Consider the following 20,252-nt stretch of genomic DNA (forward strand, 5'->3'; position numbering starts at 1 on the left):
GGTTTAGGAGTGTATTTATGGGAATATTTGACCATTCTTCTAGAAGCGCATTTGTGAGGTCAGGCAGTGATGTTGGACGAGAAGGCCTGACTCGCAGTCTCCGCTCTAATTCATCCCCAAGGTGTTCTATCGGGTTGAGGTCAGGACTCTGTGCAGGCCAGTCAAGTTCCTCCACACCAAACTCGCTCATCCATGTCTTCATGGACCTTGCATTGTGGACTGGTGCGCAGTCATGTTGGAACAGGAAGGGGCCATCCCCAAACTGTTCCCACAAAGTTGGGAGCATGAAATTGTCCAAAATGTCTTGGTATGCTGAAGCATTAAGAGTTCCTTTCGCTGGAACTAAGGGGCCAAGCCCAACCCCTCAAAAACAACCCCACACCACACCGCCAAACTTTACACTTGGCACAATGCAGTCAGGCAAGTACCACAATGCACTTGCCTGACTGCATTGTGCCAAGTGTAAAGTTTGGCGGTGTGGTGTGGGGTTGTTTTTGAGGGGTTGGGCTTGGCCCCTTAGTTCCAGCGAAAGGAACTCTTAATGCTTCAGCATTTTTTACCTCTAATACACCACTATGTCCAACTGTTTTCAGCATCCGGTTAGTGAGGTCAAAAGATGCGTTCCGATGACGGAAGTGATCTCTCGCGCTTTGCTTCAATGAGTGAGAGACATCACTTCTGCTGTCAGAGCGTGATCAGACCTCACTAAGCAAATGCTGAACGCAGTTGGACATAGTGGTGTTTTAGAGGTAAAAAAATGATATAAATACTGTTCGGTTTCTCGCACAAACCGATCGTTTCGTGTCTTAGGACATCAATGTGTCGTCACAAGCCGCAAGGTTTAATTTGGATTTGTCTGTGCATGTTTGTTTGACTCTTATAGATGGAGTTCCCATTGACATGCATTATACGACTGACAGACCACAACGGTTGGAGTTAAAAATCATCATTTGTGTTCTACTGAAGAAACAAAGTCAACTACATCTTGGATGCCCTGGGGGTAAGCAGATAAACATCAAATTTTCATTTTTGGGTGAACTATCCCTTTAACTGTGTCATTTTATTTATAAAAAGATGAGCTTCCTTTTTTTTTTTTTTTTTTTTAAGTTTTAACTGCATATGGCATTCTCTAAGCAGTTTTGAAGCTAGTAAGATGCTTTATTCATCAGGACAAGGATCATCTTCTGAGGGGATGTCTGGTGGACCAACTGTAAGACGGGAGTCAGAGTTTACTCCAAAGATTGTCTTGAGTGAGGATGAATGCAAGGAAGCAATTGCATTCATGAAACATTCTGCTGATGAGGACACAGTCAAGAAGAAGATGAAATTGACATTTGACTATTGCCGCAAATTGGTTCTGGACCCTATGCAGTCAAGCGATATATTGACAGTCTTTCCACGTTTCAAAGACGTTAAAGGCTTGGTAAAGTGTTTTATGATCATATTTTTAAGGATTTAAAAAAATGCATTGCTGTTGTCTAAAATAAGTTTGTTCAAGGCTTGCAGGGGTTTATATTTAATAATGATTCCTTTTCTTAGATTGAGCAAGACTTTGTTCTGATGTTTGGAGAAGGAGTGTCAGGCAAGCTACTGGAGAAGTGGACGACTGCATTCAAGAAAAAAGTGATTCAGCAGTCCAGAAAGCTTCCAACCACCAGTGATGTAGAAGAACTCCTGCTAGCAGCAAAATTTCCTGATGACTCAGAAGAGGGTGTTAATTTTGGTAAGATGTTTCAGATTAATTTAATATTACTAATTTTAATAATGTTTGTGTAATATTTTAAGGAACATAAGGGGGAAATATTTAGTTCCCATTAATTTTTTCATATTATTTATTTAGTTTCAGTTTTCATTATTGACGTTTTCCTAACATATACTGTCTAAACAGTTTGTGAAAGAGAGTCCTCGTGTTGCTGAGGTCAGAGCAAGGCTGCTTAGCTAGGTCCCTTAAGATTTTCTGTCCTCATGAAGTGTTTTGTTTGTCAGAGTTAAATGGTTCAAAAAAACTTCTTAGGCACTTCAGATTAGTTCATGGTTTAGTTCCTGGAAAGAATCTTCACCTTAAGTGCATAGAGTCAGGTTGTGGTTCTGTGTTTGGTACTTTTTCCAGGTTTTCGGAAACATCTGCACACAAAACATGCTGAGCCAAATGTCAGTGAGCAGAATTTTGACACCATTGATAGCCAGGAGACTGCCAAGGCAGATGGACAAAGTAATGCTGAAATACTTGATCAGATTGGCAGCGCCGGAGAGGTGGCCACAACATCTGAATTGTTAAAGTCAAATAAGAGCACTTTCGATATGTGTGCATCTGCTGTTGCACAACTAAAAGTTGCTGGTTTAAGTCAGTCTGCTATAAGTGGTTTTGTTTCATCTATGGAAGAAATGGTTTTTGAGATTCATAGTCAGGCCCAGGATGCAGCTTTGCTCTGTCTGTCTCCACAGGACACTGCTACTAAAAGAAAGATAGAAAATTAATTTCAAAACTTGGAAAATCCATTTTCTATGTTAAATTCTGAAGCCAAACGAAAGAGACTCTTTACGGAAAAATGGGGAATTGATGAACCAAGCGAAATAGTGCTTGGCACAAGATTTGACAGCAGGAGAAATAAAACCACAGGTTTGTTTGATCAAGTTGTTGTAACTGATAAATTTGCTTATATTCCCATTTTAGAAACACTAAAGGCAATTTTACAAAATCCGCTACTTAATGATTTGTTTAAACCCAGGCATGTTCCAAAGGAAGGCATTTATGTTGACTTAAGTGATGCGGCATATTTTAAAAGTAATCCGCTATTTTATACAGAAAATGATGCCTTACAAATTCAGTTATTTTACGACGATTTTGAGACAGCTAATCCTTTGGGATCCAAAAAAGGTATACACAAATTAGGTGCAATCTATTTTACATTAACGAATTAAGTTTTTAACAGTTCCCCCCAGTTTTTAACAGTTGCTCAGCTAGAGGTAAAACTTGTTCTGCAGTACATTCAGCATGATTTTCTGAGCACTGATGATCTTGCTGGTAGGGTACATGCTTTTGACTATGGTTACAATCAGCAGAGGAACCGTCCTCCAATGGTCAAATTGTTTGATGGAAGCAACGATTTGGGTTTAAATGCCATCCAATCTTGGTGCTTGTTGCGCAACATGCCCCTATTATTTGGTGATTTAGTGCAAAGAGATGATAAACACTGGCATCTTCTGATTTTACTTTTGCAAATTGTTAATATCGTATTTTCACCAGTCTTAACAGAAGGCATGACCATTTATCTTAAACATTTAATAATTGAACATCACCAGCTATTCAAAAACTTGTTTCCTGAAAGAAGTCTTTTGCCAAAGCATTATATAATGATCCATTACCCACAGTGTATAAGAAAAATTGGACCAATTCTGCACATGTGGTGTATGCGTTATGAAGCTAAACATACATTTTTTAAAACACAATTAAAAAGTTTCAAAAACATCACCAAAACACTAGCCAAAAAGCACCAATTTTGTACTTCGATGCACTGGGAGTCTTTTAGCCAGTACAGATTGTCTTTTGGCCCAGGGAAGATGGTAGAACTCAATGAACTTAAAGGTGACCAAGAAATTGCTTCCAAACTAGGAGTGGTAATGTCAGATGTTGTCTATTCTGTAAAGTGGATCAAACACCATGGCACCAGAGTATCGCCCTGACTTTATTATCTGTACAGAAGTAGCATGTGAGATGCCAGTGTTTTGTAAGATCAAGACTATTGCTGTGAAAGATGAAAATGTGCTGTTGTGTGGAACACTGTTGTAAACTGTATGTTTTGATGATCATTACTATGCTTTTACAGTCAGACTGCTTCCAGACAGAGTTTTTAAGGTAGTGAATGTTAATGAGCTGTGTTATTTCAAACCATTTGATCTTCAGATTAAATATGGTACAACAGATTCTGCACTGCATGTAGTGCCATATTGCCATTTAATGTAGACATGATGTATTTTTGTGTATTTGAATGTTTCCTGAGCCTGACTTGTTTTGAAAACATGTTTTAAGAGTTCATTTGACATTGTAGAAGAGTAATTGTTTTACTGTACTTGGACCACAAAGAGAAATACTGACACTTATTAACCTGTTGCAACACCAAATGGGTTTTAAGAATTTTACTCTGAGAGAATTTTTCAATATTAAAGCTGTAAATAAACTCTACATTAGTGAAATATTAACACCTAATAAAAGTTAATTTCCCCTTAGTGTTAAACTGAGATAACACTGTTCAGTGTTGACCAGTGTTAAATTTTTACTCAAAATAGAGTTAATTTTACTCTGAAAATTTAACACTATGACAAGAGTAAATTAATCACCAATTCTGAGTGGGACCAAATACACTCGGACCCAGTGTTAAATTTAACTCTTAAAGAGTTAATTTAACACTGCAAAATTTACTGTGCAGTGGCGGCGTGCTTTACACCATCCGACGCTTTGCATTGCATTTGGTGATGTAAGGCTTGGATGCAGCTGCTTGGCCATGGAAACCCATTCCATGAAGCTCTCTACTCACTGTTCTTGATCTAATCTGAAGGCCACATGAAGTTTGGAGGTCTGTAGCTATTGACTCTGCAGAAAGTTGGCGACTTCTGTGCATTGTGTGCCTCAGCATGCGCTGACCCCGCTCTGTGATTTTAACTTCTTAACTGGTGAAGTGGCCTACCACTTTGTGGCTGAGTTGCTGTTGTTCCCAATTGTTTCCACTTTGTTATGATACCACTAACAGTTGACCGTGGAATATTTAGTAGTGAGGAAATTTCACGAATGGACTTATTGCACAGGCAGCAACCTATCACGGTACTACGCTTGAATTCACTGAGCTCCTGAGAGCGATCCATTCTTTCACAAATGTTTGTAGAAGCAGTCTGCATGCCTAGGTGCTTGGTTTTATACACCTGTGGCCATGGAAGTGATTGGAACAACTGAATTCAATGATTTGGAGGGGTGTCCCAATACTTTTGGCAATATAGTGTATACTGCTGGATCTTTAATGTTGTGGGCCTATTTTTCCACTAGAGGTCCTGGACATCTTGTTCAGATGCATGTATCATGGATTCTATTAAATACCAACAGATAAAAAAAAAATCAAAACCTAACCGCTATCCAATCCAATAATGGGCTGTGGTTGGATCTTCCATCAGGACAATGACCCAAAACAAACATCAAAACCAACACAAAAATGTGTCACTGAGCACAAAATGAAGCTTCTGCCATGGCCATCCCAGTTCCCTGACTGGAACCCTAAAGAAAATGAGTGGAGTGAACTGAAGAGAAGCAGCACCAACATGGAGCTGGGAATCTGAAGGATCTGGAGAGATTCTGTATGAAGGAATGGTGTCTGATCTCTTGTCAGGTGTTCTCCAAACTCATCAGGCATTATAGGTGAAGACTCAGAGCTGTTATTTTAGCACAAGGAGGTTACAAAAAGTATTGAATAAAAGGGTGCCAATAATTGTGGCCAACGTGTTTTGGAGAAAAAACATTTGTTTCATAAAAAGATTTTCTCTACATTTTCAATTCTTTTACTTCAATGAAAGGTTAGATTTTTGTGATTTTTTTTTATTTATTTTTTTTATAAAAGATCAAATGGATTAACAAGGATTTATTTTTACAAGCTTCGTTGTTCATATTTACCAAGGATGCCAATAATTCTGAGCACAACTGTATATGGTAAATGTCATGTCTAGTTTTGGTTTTGTTTCATGTTCATGTTTTATTTTGAAGTTTAGTAATGTTTCTTTGCTATGATTGCTATTGTTTGCCATGTGCTCCCTGTTGTCATGTGTTTCCCATGTCCTCATGTGATCGTGTCATGTGATTCCCTTGTTCTCATGTGTTATGTTTTCATTAGGCTTTGTTGTGAACAACAGTTAAGATGGCATTCCAGGGACCAGTTTACAACAGGACCCCTCTCTATCTGCTGGTGTGTAAGAAGATGTGCCACACTGTGATTGGATCTTTGGTGAATGAACATAACAAATGTTCAGCAACATCAGATAAGATGTTAGGACAACTGCCAGACACCTCTTCCAGAGCAGGAAGGGGAACCTTCTGCACCCACCAAAACCAAGGAGAGGACTTCTCATTGGATGACACATTGACTCTAACCACCAAACTCATTCCTAAGGTTTAGGCAAGGACTGCCATAAAAAAATCCTTTAGGCCCCCCTGGATGGAGCAGCAGTGACTGAAATAAAGAGAGGCCACAGAGATCTATCTAAATCCATTCATACCTATGTTTGGAGGCCTTAATTTGATTTAAACTGCATCACATCCACTCCATCTTCATGCAAAGCACAGTTTATGTTAATGGTTACTGACTGTTAACACAACAGGTCATGGGACAGACCTGTTAACAGATGAACAAATGCATGGACGATGACTTAACCATTTCATATCGTGTTTGGTGTCTATCTGTTCCCTACGATGCCTTTAATAATTTGAAAGAGGTTTGGTAAAGAAATAATGCATGGGTAAAATGTGAAAGACACTATTTTAACACTGTACTTTATGCTATGCAAATGAGTTCCACACTAGGGTGGGCAACACTGGGCTGCTTCAGATAACAGTGGCCAATCACACTCCAGGATCGGCAAGGCGCCACATTTCAATCTCCTCCTCATCGGAAAGGGATAAATATGTCCCCCGGGTAGACACACCCTTGTTCTGGGTTTCCAGCTCGACAGGGAAGGAGACATTAACAGACACTCCACGTCCTGAGTTTCTGACCTGACGAGGAAAGAGACTACAAGACAGTTAAAGGTTAAGCTTTTGCAAGCAAAACCTTTCACATTGCTTCCAGCTGCACTCTAGCTGCAAAAAGGGCCCCAGCATCGAGGGACTTCATCTGACCCTTACGGCTCTTACAGCAGCGAAGCCCAGTCCGCAAAGGACCTCTGCATCGGCAGACATTGCCTGTACCACACGGCTCCTCAGCGACGCAGCCAGCCTGCAAAGGAACCTGTGAAGATTGATCTGACCCAGCTGCCCAGTCCATCCTAAAGGACCCTCTTGGCACAACCGAAGTTCAGCATCCTCCAGCCCAGCGTGGCACGACTACTGGATCGCAACTTCGCGCCCTCCCACTGCACGCAGCCTGCATCCTCAGTGGAAGACGTCTCTGCTACCGGATTGATCACCCGACTGTGTGGAACGTAAATATAAACTTACCAAACCTCTTTTCTAGAGACCTTGGCATTAGTTTATACATGCAGCATATGTTTTTCTAACCTGTTTAGATAAGGGGTTACTTGAGGTCAGCTTGTTACAAATAATAGGGATATTATTTGTTGAATGATAAATAAGCAATTATTTATCACCATTTTACCAGAGCCATTAGGTGGCTTCCATAAGAAGCATTCCCATACAGTTCTCTTCCATTCTACATTCAGTTCAACAGCATTGCATTTATCCATTCTGTGTTCACTTCATTTATTTGTTTCTTTGATTTAATTCAGTATTCTCTTTTGATTATTATTTTACTATCTTTTAGAAGTGCATATTCATTATTTCATGATTAATCGTTGTGGTATTTACTCTTGCATGTCTATTGTTAATAAATTTCATTGATTTTATTATAACTGTGTCTTCCTTGTGTTGATGATCAAAGACTCTACTAGTTGGCCAGACTCTCACGAATCCTTCAGATAAATTAGTTGACCGACTCCCTCCAGTTTATATTAATTCTGAATTATTGAACAGCTCTTTTGGAGTGTTCTTAAATTGTTAAGATAGTATTCTTAACTGGTGCACTGTATTACAAAAGGGGGGGGAGGGGTCATCTGATACACTCATAACCACACCCTAAGTGTGACGTATTGCATCTAAGTACCGCAAGAGTGATTTGAGAGCAGTTTGATGAGTCAGCCAGCACAGCATCTCTTATTTTTTTTTTTTTTTTTTTTTTGTTACTAAATGCTTGAAAACAACAACAACAACAGTAACAACAATTGTCATCATTGTCATATAACAATAAAACAATATGCCAGAGTCCAACAGTCTTTCAGTCCAGATTAAGTGCCAAGTCCTTAAACACAGCCACTGTTCTTATAGCTTTCAGGTTTTTAGAAGATTCAATATACATTTTCATCTCATGTTTAAATCTTAAAAAAAGAGGTTTGCACTTTGAAAATTTACATTTATCAATGTGATATTAAATAAGGTTTATAAAATAAATATTTTTCTTTTCACATTCATGAAAGCCAAAAATTACAATATCTCACAAAAGTGAGTACACCCCTCACATTTCAGCAACCATTTTAGTATATCTTCTCAAGTGACAATACTATAGAAATGAAAATTGTATATACTTTAGAGTAGTCAATGTGCTGCTTGTATAGTAGTACAGATTTACTGTCCTCTAAAAATAACTCAACATACAGCCATTATTTTCTAAATAACTGGCAACAAAAGGGAGTACACCCTAAGTGAATATGTCAAAACTGTGTCCAAAGTGTCAATATTTTGTGTGAGCACCATTGTTATCTAGCACTGCCTTAATCCTCCTGGGCATGGAATTCACCAGAGCTGCACAGGTTGTTGCTGGGATCCTCTTCCACTTCTCCATAATGACATCACGGAGCTGCTGGATGTTAGACACATGGCGCTTCTCCACCTTCCGCTTGAGGATGCCCCAAAGGTGCTCAAATAAGGTTTAGGCGTGGAGACATACTTGGCCACTCCATCACCTTCAGCTTCCTCAGCAAGGCAGTTGTCATCTTGGCGGTGTGTTTGGGGTCGTTTTCATGTTGGAAAACTGCCGTTCAGCGAAGTTTCTGAAGGGATGGCATCATGTTCTGCTTCAGAATGTCACAGTACATGTTGGAATCCATGTTTCCTTCAATGAAGCGCAGTTCCCCAGTCCCAGCAGCACTCATGCAGCCCCAGACTATGATGCTACCACCACCATGCTTGACTGTAGGCAAGACACAGTTTTCTTGGTACTCCTCACCAGGGCGTTGCCACACATGCTGGACACCATCTGAGCCAAACAAGTTTATCTTAGTCTCATCAGACCACAGGACATGGTTCCAGTAATTCATGCTCTTGGACAGGTTGTCTTCAGGAAACTGTTTGCGGGCTTTCTTGTGAGCCAGCTTCAAAAGAGGCTTCTTTCTGGGACGACAGCCATGCAAACCGACTTGCTGCAGTGTACGGCGTATGGTCTGAGCACTGACAAGCTGACCTTCCGCTTCTGCAACCTCTAAAGCAATGCTGGCAGCACTCATGCATCTGTTTTTTGAAGCCAGCTTCTGCACCTGATGCACAGCACGAGGACTCAACTACTTTGATCGACCCTTGCGGGGCCTGTTCCGAGTGGAACCTGTCTTGGAAAACCTCTGTATGACCCTGGCCACTGTATTGTAACTCAGTTTCAGGGTGTTACTGATCTTCTTATAGCCTAGGCCATCTTTGTGGAGAGCAACAATTCTAATTCTCAAATCCTCAGAGAGTTCTTTGCCATGAGGTGCCATGTTGAACATCCAGTGGGCAGTATGAGAGGATTATACTCAAAGCACCAAATTTTAACTGCTCAAATACAAGATATGCAAATTTGCGTGGTCCTATCAAGCAGACAAAAACATGAACATGATGAATAGGACATGTGGCTTTGCATGGTTAAAAGACGTAGAGCTGTTATCACTTAGGGTGTACAGGTGCTGGTCATATAATTAGAATATCATCAAAAAGTTGATTTATTTCACTAATTCCATTCAAAAAGTGAAACTTGTATATTATATTCATTCATTACACACAGACTGATATATTTCAAATGTTTATTTCTTTTAATTTTGATTATAACTGACAACTAAGGAAAATCCCAAATTCAGTATCTCAGAAAATTAGAATATTGTGAAAAGGTTCAATATTGAAGACACCTGGTGCCACACTCTAATCAGCTAATTAACTCAAAACACCTGCAAAGGCCTTTAAATGGTCTCTCAGTCTAGTTCTGTAGGCTACACAATCATGGGGAAGACTGCTGACTTGACAGTTGTCCAAAAGACGACCATTGACACCTTGCACAAGGAGGGCAAGACACAAAAGGTCATTGCAAAAGAGGCTGGCTGTTCACAGAGCTCTGTGTCCAAGCACATTAATAGAGAGGCGAAGGGAAGGAAAAGATCCTCACCCTGGAGAGGATTGTGAAACAAAACCCATTCAAAAATGTGGGGGAGATTCACAAAGAGTGGACTGCAGCTGGAGTCAGTGCTTCAAGAACCACTACACACAGACGTATGCAAGACATGGGTTTCAGCTGTCGCATTCCTTGTGTCAAGCCACTCTTGAACAACAGACAGTGTCAGAAGCGTCTCGCCTGGGCTAAAGACAAAAAGGACTGGACTGCTGCTCAGTGGTCCAAAGTTATGTTCTCTGATGAAAGTAAATTTTGCATTTCCTTTGGAAATCAGGGTCCCAGAGTCTGGAGGAAGAGAGGAGAGGCACACAATCCACGTTGCTTGAGGTCCAGTGTAAAGTTTCCACAGTCAGTGATGGTTTGGGGTGCCATGTCATCTGCTGGTGTTGGTCCACTGTGTTTTCTGAGGTCCAAGGTCAACGCAGCCGTATACCAGGAAGTTTTAGAGCACTTCATGCTTCCTGCTGCTGACCAACTTTATGGAGATGCAGATTTCATTTTCCAACTGGACTTGGCACCTGCACACAGTGCCAAAGCTACCAGTACCTGGTTTAAGGACCATGGTATCCCTGTTCTTAATTGGCCAGCAAACTCGCCTGACCTTAACCCCATAGAAAATCTATGGGGTATTGTGAAGAGGAAGATGCGATATGCCAGACCCAACAATGCAGAAGAGCTGAAGGCCACTATCAGAGCAACCTGGGCTCTTATAACACCTGAGCAGTGCCACAGACTGATCGACTCCATGCCACGCCGCATTGCTGCAGTAATTCAGGCAAAAGGAGCCCCAACTAAGTATTGAGTGCTGTACATGCTCATACTTTTCATGTTCTTACTTTTCAGTTGGCCAAGATTTCTAAAAATCCTTTCTTTGTATTGGTCTTAAGTAATATTCTAATTTTCTGAGATACTGAGTTTGGGATTTTCCTTAGTTGTCAGTTATAATCATCAAAATTAAAAGAAATAAACATTTGAAATATATCAGTCTGTGTGTAATGAATCAATACAATATACAAGTTTCACTTTTTGAATGGAATTAGTGAAATAAATCAACTCTTTGATGATATTCTAATTATATGACCAGCACCTGTATTCACTTTTGTTGCCAGCTATTTAGACTATAATGGCTGTATGTTGAGTTATTTTCAGAAGACAATAAATCTGTACTACTGTACAAGCAGCACATTGACTACTCTAAAATATATACAAGTTTCATTTCTATGGTATTGTCCCTTGAGAAGATAGTAAACTACTATCTAAATAGTTGCTGAAATGTGAGGGGTGTACTCACTTTTGTAAGATACTGTACATTTCTGTATGTAAATTTAAAATTTGGATCTACATAACATTTAATAGTCACAAATGTCACACCAAAATATCAGTGTGTGAGAGCAATTCCAAAATAAATGTAAAGTAGTTTCAGGTTTCTCTAAACAAAAAGAACAGAGGGTATTAATATCATCCTTAAGTCTTGAGAGAGCACTTATCTGGGTAAAACCTATGAATTAACTTAAAGGTTATTTCTCTCATTTTGTTAGTTATCAGATACTTGTGAGGTAATGTCCAAACTTTTTTCCAGGGAGTGTCACAAGTCCATTCCAGTAAGAAATTGCATATGGCATAGAAACAGATTCCTCCTGAAACAAGACTCTAATTTTCTTATTGTTTTTTGATTTAGAAGAAGAAAGGCAGTTTACCAACAAATGTTTTACACAGATCCACTGAGTGACAAAACGATGAAAAAGAAAACCCTTTAAAAAGCATAAGAACTCCTTGTGGCACTGCATCAGCCAAAATCGTAAATTCTTTTGGAGTAACAGGAATTCCATGCTCTACTAAGAACTGAAAAAAGTTGAGATAAAAAAAAATTAAATTTTTAAACCAATTATCAAAAAAAAAAAAAAAAAAAAAAAAAAAAGAGAGATTTATGTTTATACAGTAGGTCCTTATTATTCCAAATTATATATGAGTGAGGTGTAAAATTGTGTTTAAAAATGAGGGACCAAGCTAATAACATTTTCCTATGAAAAAGGGATAATTTGATAGGGATTTTCATTATACTATAATTACAGGTTAATAAGAATTTTAAACCACCTAGTTTTGAAAAAATGACATTAGGGATCAAATTCCAGATAGATGCGGGCTTATTAATAAAGTTTTTTATTTAATTTATTTTAAAGGTGTTGTTTAAAGTGGTAAAATCAAGAAAATTTAAACCCCCCTTCTCAATGGTGTTCATAAGTACAGATTTCCTGACAAAATGAGTTTTATTCTTCAAAACAAAGTTGAGAAGCATTGTATCAATTTTTTAAGAATGGCGGTGTCGACACTCAAAGAAAGAGCAGCATATGTTAATCTTGACAAGCCCTCAGCTTTGGCTAGTAAAATTCTGCCCTTTAACGACAGATCTCTCTGGAGCCATATACAAAGTTTTTTCTGTTTACTCTCAATCAGTGGATTAAAATTTACGGAGCATCTTCCCAATTCATTTTTTGTTATAATAATAATAATACCTAAATATGATACCTGATCTCTAACTTGAATATTAGAAATTTCTGACAAGCTACACTCTTTGATGGACATCAATTCACATTTAGAAAGGTTCAAGGATAAGCCTGAAGCTTTGGAGAATTAATTGCTGGATATTCTCTAGTGCTAAGGGAACTTGGTTAGCATCGTGCAAAAAAAGTGTGGTATCATCAGCCAACTGATTGATGAGTATCTGTTTGTTAGAAATAGAGATACCACGAAGACTACTATTAGAAATATAAGATGCAAATATCTGGGAAACTAGTAAAAACAAATAAGGGGATATTGGACACCCTTGTCTAATACCACGTGAAGTAAAACCTAGGAGAAGTACCATATTTCAATTTGATTGTACTATTACAGTTGTAATAAAGATTTCTTACAGCCTTATATTCTATTATCCTATATTCACCAAAACCAAACTTTTGCAGTGATTTAAAAATAAAATGAATTTGATTCTACTGAATCAAAGGCTTTATAAAAATCCAGGAAAAGAAAAAAACTATTATGTTACACCAAATCGCTATAATCAAATAAATCAAACAGTTAAAGCTCTTTTCATGTAGTCGCAATGTTGTATTGTGTCATGTTTATCAAAATAAAACTGATAAAAAAACGTAGACCCCACTACATTGGTATTTAAATAATATATGCTTATGTTGAACTTTATTCTTGTAAAAACAGAAGCTGTAAGCAGTACATAAAGTATTGAATGAAAATGTCTCTGAAACATCAGTGTATTAGTCAAATATTGCATTTATTCCACTTCAGCTGTGAAAAAGTATGCAAACGCAGCACGAGCATCACTACAGGAAGCAGAAAGTGTCCGACCTCACGTCTTCGTTTTCAGCTCCTCCCTTCCTGCACACGGCTACTCTCGCTGATCAGTTGCATCCAGCCGCAGCCGATGTCGAACACATCTATTAATTCATTGGTTGAGTGTGTACAGGTGTCTCTTGTCTAGTGATTAGTCCTTGTGTATTTAAGCCCTCATGTTTGCCATGCGTTTTTGTGAAGTATTGTCCCTGTAACCACTGTTGGTGAGTTTTTAATGTTGATTATGCCAAGCCAAGTCAAGCCTGCCAAGTCTATGTTTTATATTTTGTTCACATTTGTGGCGTTAAATAATCTGCACTATGGGTTCTCTAAGACTTGCCTACAGTGGATCCTTGTTACAGTAAATAACTCTAAACTGACTTTAATTTTTAATGTCAGTATTTCCCTCACTGGAAATTTGCCACGTACCAGCCTGCTTCAAGACCTCGACCATTATCCCTGTTGCAAAAAAATCCAGGATCACAGGCCTTACCGATTATAGACCCATTGCACTAACATCTGTAGTAATGAAGTCTTTTGAGCGCCTTGTGATGTCACACCTCAAATCCATCTGCTACAGGACAAACTCTCTGAGCTGAGTGTACCTGACTCCATCTGCAAGTGGATTACAGACTTTCTGATTGACAGAAGGCAGCAAGTCAAAGTGGGAAAAGTTTCTGGTTTCTGACTATCGGACCATTAGTACTGGTTCCCCTCAAGGTTGTGTACTGTCTCCTCTACTTTTTTTCCCTGTACACCAACAGTTGCACCTCCAGCCACCAGTCTGTTAAACTATTAAAGTTTGCAGACGACACCACCCTCATCGGGCTTATCTCCGGAGGGGATGAGGTTGCTTACAGGTGTGAAATTGGCCATCTGGTATCTTGGTACAGTCAGAACAATCTAGAGCTCAATACTGCGAAAACAATGGAAATGGTGGTGGATTTTATTTTCATATGTATTACACTAAACACACATTAATCAGACTGTATGCTGCGCTTACACCAACTTTTTAAATTGTGTATTCTTATCAAAGGTTTAATTATTTATTATTTATGTTATCTAAACTGTTATTCTTCTTTTTATTTCTTAATTCTTTTTAAAGCACCTGCATACCAAAGCAAATTCCTTGTACATGTTGTACTTGGCAATAAAAATGGATTCTGGATTCTGATTTTACTGTATTTACTTGCAGTTTGTTGGCCTAATCATTGTTTTAAACGTAATTAGCTGAAACTGAAATTACCATGATTACTAAACGAATAAGACGGTCGGAGGATAACAGAGAGAGCATTGCTTGCCAGTGGTAAACAGAAAGACAGAGAAACAACATTAGAACTTATTTCACACTAGATAACCACAATTCTTAACATGACATTTATTATAATAAAAAGTTGTGCTATTATATTTTAGTCCTGTCGGACCCTACTAAAAAAGGTCTTCCATGACAAATCTGTCCTTGGAAGTACAGGATATACAGTATACCTTCTTCAACCTCATGTACCTCTGTTCTTAAAGGGATAGTTCACCCAAAAAAGAAAATTCTGTCATCTTTTACTCACCCGCAAGTTGCTCGAAACCTGAATTTCTTTATTTCTTTTCTTTTTGTGCTGAACACAAAAGAAAATATTTTGAAGAATGTCGGTAACCAAACAGTTCATGGGCCCCACTGACTTCAACAGTATGGGGAAAAAACTACTATGGAAGTCAAAGGTGCCCCAACTGTTTAGTTACCCATATTCTTCAAAATATCTTTTTTTGTGTTCAGCAGCAGAAAGAAATTCATTCAGGATTGGATCCACTTGAGGGTGAGTAAATGAAGACAGAATTTACATTTTTGGGTGAACTATCCCTTCAAGCATTCTTGCGGACAGTGAGTGGTGAAGATGGAGCTGTGCAGATGAATCCACTAGAGGGCGCAATTGACCTTGATTTCAACCGTCAGCTCTTTGATTCCACCATATCACCTTTCATCACCATTACTTTTATGGATTATATGAAAAATCTAACAATACCTGAATCCTGTTTTTGTTGACAGAGTATTGTGATAGGCCATTAAGGTGAATGTGATTTCACCAAGTACGACATGTTCCTGGATCAACATCTTTGTTGATCCTGGAACCACATTCCAATCAACCAATCAGATTTGAGGGACAAGTTTAACGTTTATGTCAAGTTTAGGCTTGCAACCAGGGTTAGGTGCTTCTACATCAATGTTATTCACCTATCTTTCCCCTCTGATTTTAGGGATAGGTTATGGGTAGGATTAGGTTTAGGGGTAGGAATAGGGTTAAGACAGACTAGGTTAAGACAGGAATGTTGTTTCAGGATCAACAAAATATGTTGATCCAGGAACATGTCTTACTTGGCAAAATCACGGTGACCAGGCTATTAAGTAGCTTATTCAATATTATGTGTTCACCGTCTGTGTACTCGTCATTTGTCTTGGAGATTTCAGAAGACACCATAAAACCTGACCCCAGAAAAAATCTTATTAGACAGAGAAGCAACAGAAAAAATAAAAAAGGATATGTGATATTTCTAGGCATGGTTACATAAACCAGAGGCCTGTTACATGAAGCTAGCAGAACAGAATAGGTTTAGAGTTGACAAACCCATCCAAATCCAGCCTGGTTTAGATCAGGTTTACCGGTTTACAACGCTCGATATAAACATTCTCTGTCAACTCAGGGTTTGATCCAGAGTTTGTGATTAAGTGTGTGCAGCTGAAAGTGTGTCACGTGCAGCGAAGGGCCAATCACACGGAACATGAGAGTGTCAGCTTGATTCACTTCTCACGAGAGAGCAGCGCAATTCACTTCTCTGTTGTAGATTAAAAATATCATGAAATTTAGATTACAAGTCAGGAATAAACAGTTGCTGTAGTGAAAGTTTGAGAAGGCAGCTGAAAGATCAGACTTTATCAATGCAAGTGAATCATTTGAATTCAAATAATTTCTTTAGGTTCACAGAGAGCTCAAAAGAAAAAGCATGCATTTACATTTAGGCTATATATTTATATTAATTTAAATGCAAAGTTTAATATTAACTTTCAATTCATATATTAACTATATGAATATACTATATGAATTAAAATAATAATAATAATTAATATAATGTAAATATATTAAATGATCAGCAGCAAAAGACGAGCTATTTGTAAAAATCATTCACTGTAAACTGCTTTAATTTGGAATGATAGAAACAGGGGGAGTGGCTTTATTGGTATTACACATTTGTCACATATTTCACACTTTGGTCCAGTTTTGGTTTGCTCCAACCCAGAATAAATCCGTGGCAGTACACATCACTAAAAACCAATAAACCTCCTTGAACCTGAAAAAACAGAGTTTGCTCAAACTAATCTCAAACTTACCTGGGTAGCTACTGAAACTGGCTTCATGCAGTAGGCCTCTGGTTCATACCTCTTCCATCAACACAGCCACTCTGTTGTCACTTGAGGCAAAAAATAAAATAAAAATAAATGTATTTGGTCATATCATGAAAATGAACTCTGCTGGAAATTGTTAAAATACTGATACTGATATTTTGTTTCCATACTATGGAAGTCAATGGGGCCCTCAACTGTTTGGTTAACCATGTTCTTCAAAATATTTTCTTTTGTGTTCAGCAGAAGAAAGAAATTCATACAGGTTTGGGCAACTTTAAAGGTGAATAAATGATGACAGAATTTTCATTTTTGGGTGAACTATCCCTTTAACCTTCATACTTCAAGCTTTTTAAACTACTTTCAAACTTCCAAATTTGAAACTACGTCAAACTTCTGGCTAGGCTTTCTCAAGCCAACATCAGTTTGTCTACAAACATTTCTATCTAGGCCTATATAGTTTTAATATACTTTATAATAATAAAACTATCACTATAAGTAGAAACTACAAACTATAAACTATAAGTGTAATTTTAATTACCTCTGTCGACATGATGGCGGTGAATTGCAGAGCTGGTGCAAACATATCTGCTTTCTTAACTGCTGTTTTCTCTGTCATTTTTTGTTGTTTTGTGTTTATTTTGTCACTGAGAGTAAAGCGCGCAGCACATATTTACATATTCATCTAAACGTCGCTCACAGCAGCATGGGATGTTCGGTAACAGTAGGCCTATATCGCTGCGAAGGTATTTCCAACTTCTTTTCTTATAAGCAAAGAACGAAAATAAACACCACCGTGAGTATATCGGGGTCTTGAATGACGTTCAGTCTTTTGCACGTACAGGTGCACGAGAGCGAGCACGAGCAGCAAGTTGCTGGCAGCAGTTCACTTAACGGCCACCGGTGTTGTTAATAACAAGAGTTTCTGAATTCTACATATAGCCCGTTTAAAACCTGCTATTCACTATTATATTGCTGTTAAAGATAAATGTTAATTTGTACATACTAAACATTACATTACTGAAAAGATGACAGAAAAATATTAGGCCTACTCGCAATTTCTGTCCTGAAACGATTTGTTTATGTTGTGGGGGCAAAATGTCGTTCCTGTACGGAAACAGTTTATAAACCTTACTAATTTATGTTTTATTTCTGTAAAGGTTATGTTTAGGGGTGGAGTTAGGGTTAGGGGATATAATTTAAACTTTATACGGTATTAAAAAACAAAAAACAAAAAAACAAATCTGTCTTATTGAGACTCATAAAACACAAAAACCCAAAGTGTGCGTGAAGATGAAACTGTGCAGAGGAATCCACTAGAGGGCGGAATTGACCGTGAATTCACCGGTCAGATCCTCTGTTCTCTGTCCCAAACTACTTCAAGACCAATAATCTGTATAAGATCATCAACATTTTGCTTGCCTATTGGTGAAGTTTCCAGATTTAGAACAATATTATCAGATGTTTGGTTTAAGCTTATAAGCAGAGTTTACAGTAAGGCAAATAATTTAAACGAATTAATTATTTGATAATGTTTTAAATAAATGAGTCTTTTGTTGAATAGTTTATATATCTTCGTAAAATCAACACATTCATTTATATATATAAAGAGATTACATGGGCCTTTTGTAGAGCCTGCTTGTGTATAAATGACAGTTACCGGTTCAATCTCAAGAAAGTGCTATTTGTGCGAAAAGGGTTTCATTAATCATATTATTTGAAAACAGTTCACTCTGTTTAATGTGGAATACAAAATAATTTTTCAAATAGCATTTTTATTTTATTTTTTTTATTTTGATGTATGTTTGTCCATTGCATTGTTTACATTTATATTGGCCTCACACTGCATGTAAAAAAGTTTGGTCAACTCAAGATGTTTACAGAATATCTACAATAGGCTATCGATGTACAAAAAAATATAATAAAGTAATTAAGTGCAATAAAGTCCTCCAAAATCCTGGTGTGCTGTTTTTAACCATCTACACTTTTCAGAGTGGAGACAGAGACAGTCTCAAAACCTAGAGAGTATTTTTACATCATAGGTTTTTCAGGTCCTTTGAGAACGCGTCTATGCCCAAAATGCAGTCTAGTCTACATATAGGCAAGTCAATATTAAGACATGGCCAAACTAACAGCATGAATGTTTTTTTTTTTTTTTTCTCCAGTGTTTTGTGTGTCGGCATCGTATAATAGTGTTCCTCTCCCAGAGGCAAAAACGGTAACCCTTTATGGAAAATCATGTTTTATTGATGAATCTGACTTTGCCCTGTGGCTTGAGTACATAGACTGTACATTGTATGGAAGTTATTGCTTCATATTGCTTATATGCCATTTATCATTGCTCATTTGCTTTATAAGAGAAGACGGCAAGATGCCTGTTAATTGTGCTTAACTTTTTTTTTTTTTTTTTTAATCAGGGACATTTTAATTTTTGGGATAATCTAGTTTTAAGATTTTAAGTTTCTTTACACCTAAAATTGTTGTTATGATCCACAATGTCTTCAGTCTAAGATTCCCTATATGATTCAGGACCAGCACTTGACCAGTTTAAACCAGCTCATGACCAGCATAAACCAGCTCAAATCAGCTTCCATGCTTCAAAACATACCTAACCAGCATATGCTGTTTTTTTCAACAGGGATAGCCCATGTCACACTTTATATGTGCAGATCTGGAGCAGATAAACCTATCCTAACCCCTTGTCTCAAATGAAGACTCTTCAGATCCAATGAAGACCATCAGGTGTCGCTATTGGCTTAAATGAAACAGGACAAACACGTGCAGGGGGCTTATAGCACACAAAATTGTGTTTCTACCTTAAATCTACTGGGATCTGCAATAGGCTACAGATTGGCTTATAAATTATTGTTTTGTAAATTAATAAATGCAAAAGACAGCACAGGACACAATGTTAGAATTTTTTTATTTTATTATATGGATTTGAAAAATACAGCACTAGTTTCTATCGTTTTGCCACAATGCTGTTTTTTTTTCTCCCAGTAAATTATAATAGGCTAATAACATAGGCCTATAGTAGGCTATATCTCCTCGTAACATTGTAAAACGCTTTCAAACTTTTGTTAATTTGTTTTTACGGTAACAGTGATGGGTAATACCAAGTTACAAAAATGTTAAAATGTTAATAAACTGTAAAAAAAAAAATATGATCAATAAATCATGGCAACATATGTTTCTACATTAATTTAACTCAAAATACGCAATTTGCAAATAATTTTCTTCACGATTCAACTAATATTTTTAAGTCAGTTTCATATAATTTAAGTTGAAATAACTTAGCCTATACAGCCATGTTGATTGTACTTAAAAATTTAAGGCAACTAAAGCAACAGGGGAAAAAA

General features: G+C 37.7%; 2 long non-coding RNA genes across 2 annotated transcripts in view; one reads left to right on the forward strand and one right to left on the reverse strand.

Annotated features, from left to right (window-relative positions):
• LOC127502568 (uncharacterized) overlaps positions 1 to 17,755 on the reverse strand; it is a 39,554-nt gene extending 21,799 nt beyond the window's left edge. Inside the window, exons 1-2 of the long non-coding RNA XR_007926884.1 lie at positions 17,435 to 17,755; positions 16,882 to 16,961 (exon numbers count right to left, since the gene is read on the reverse strand). This is a non-coding gene — a long non-coding RNA (uncharacterized LOC127502568). The remainder of the gene's footprint in view (positions 1 to 16,881; positions 16,962 to 17,434) is intronic.
• Positions 740 to 7,440, forward strand: LOC127502567 (uncharacterized). The gene is made up of 3 exons (XR_007926883.1): positions 740 to 1,423; positions 1,540 to 1,723; positions 5,874 to 7,440. It is a non-coding gene; the product is annotated as an uncharacterized LOC127502567 (long non-coding RNA).
• Positions 17,756 to 20,252: the final 2,497 nt, after the last annotated feature.

The sequence above is a fragment of the Ctenopharyngodon idella genome, chromosome 20 (assembly GCF_019924925.1).
Source record: "Ctenopharyngodon idella isolate HZGC_01 chromosome 20, HZGC01, whole genome shotgun sequence".
NCBI lineage: Eukaryota > Metazoa > Chordata > Actinopteri > Cypriniformes > Xenocyprididae > Ctenopharyngodon > Ctenopharyngodon idella.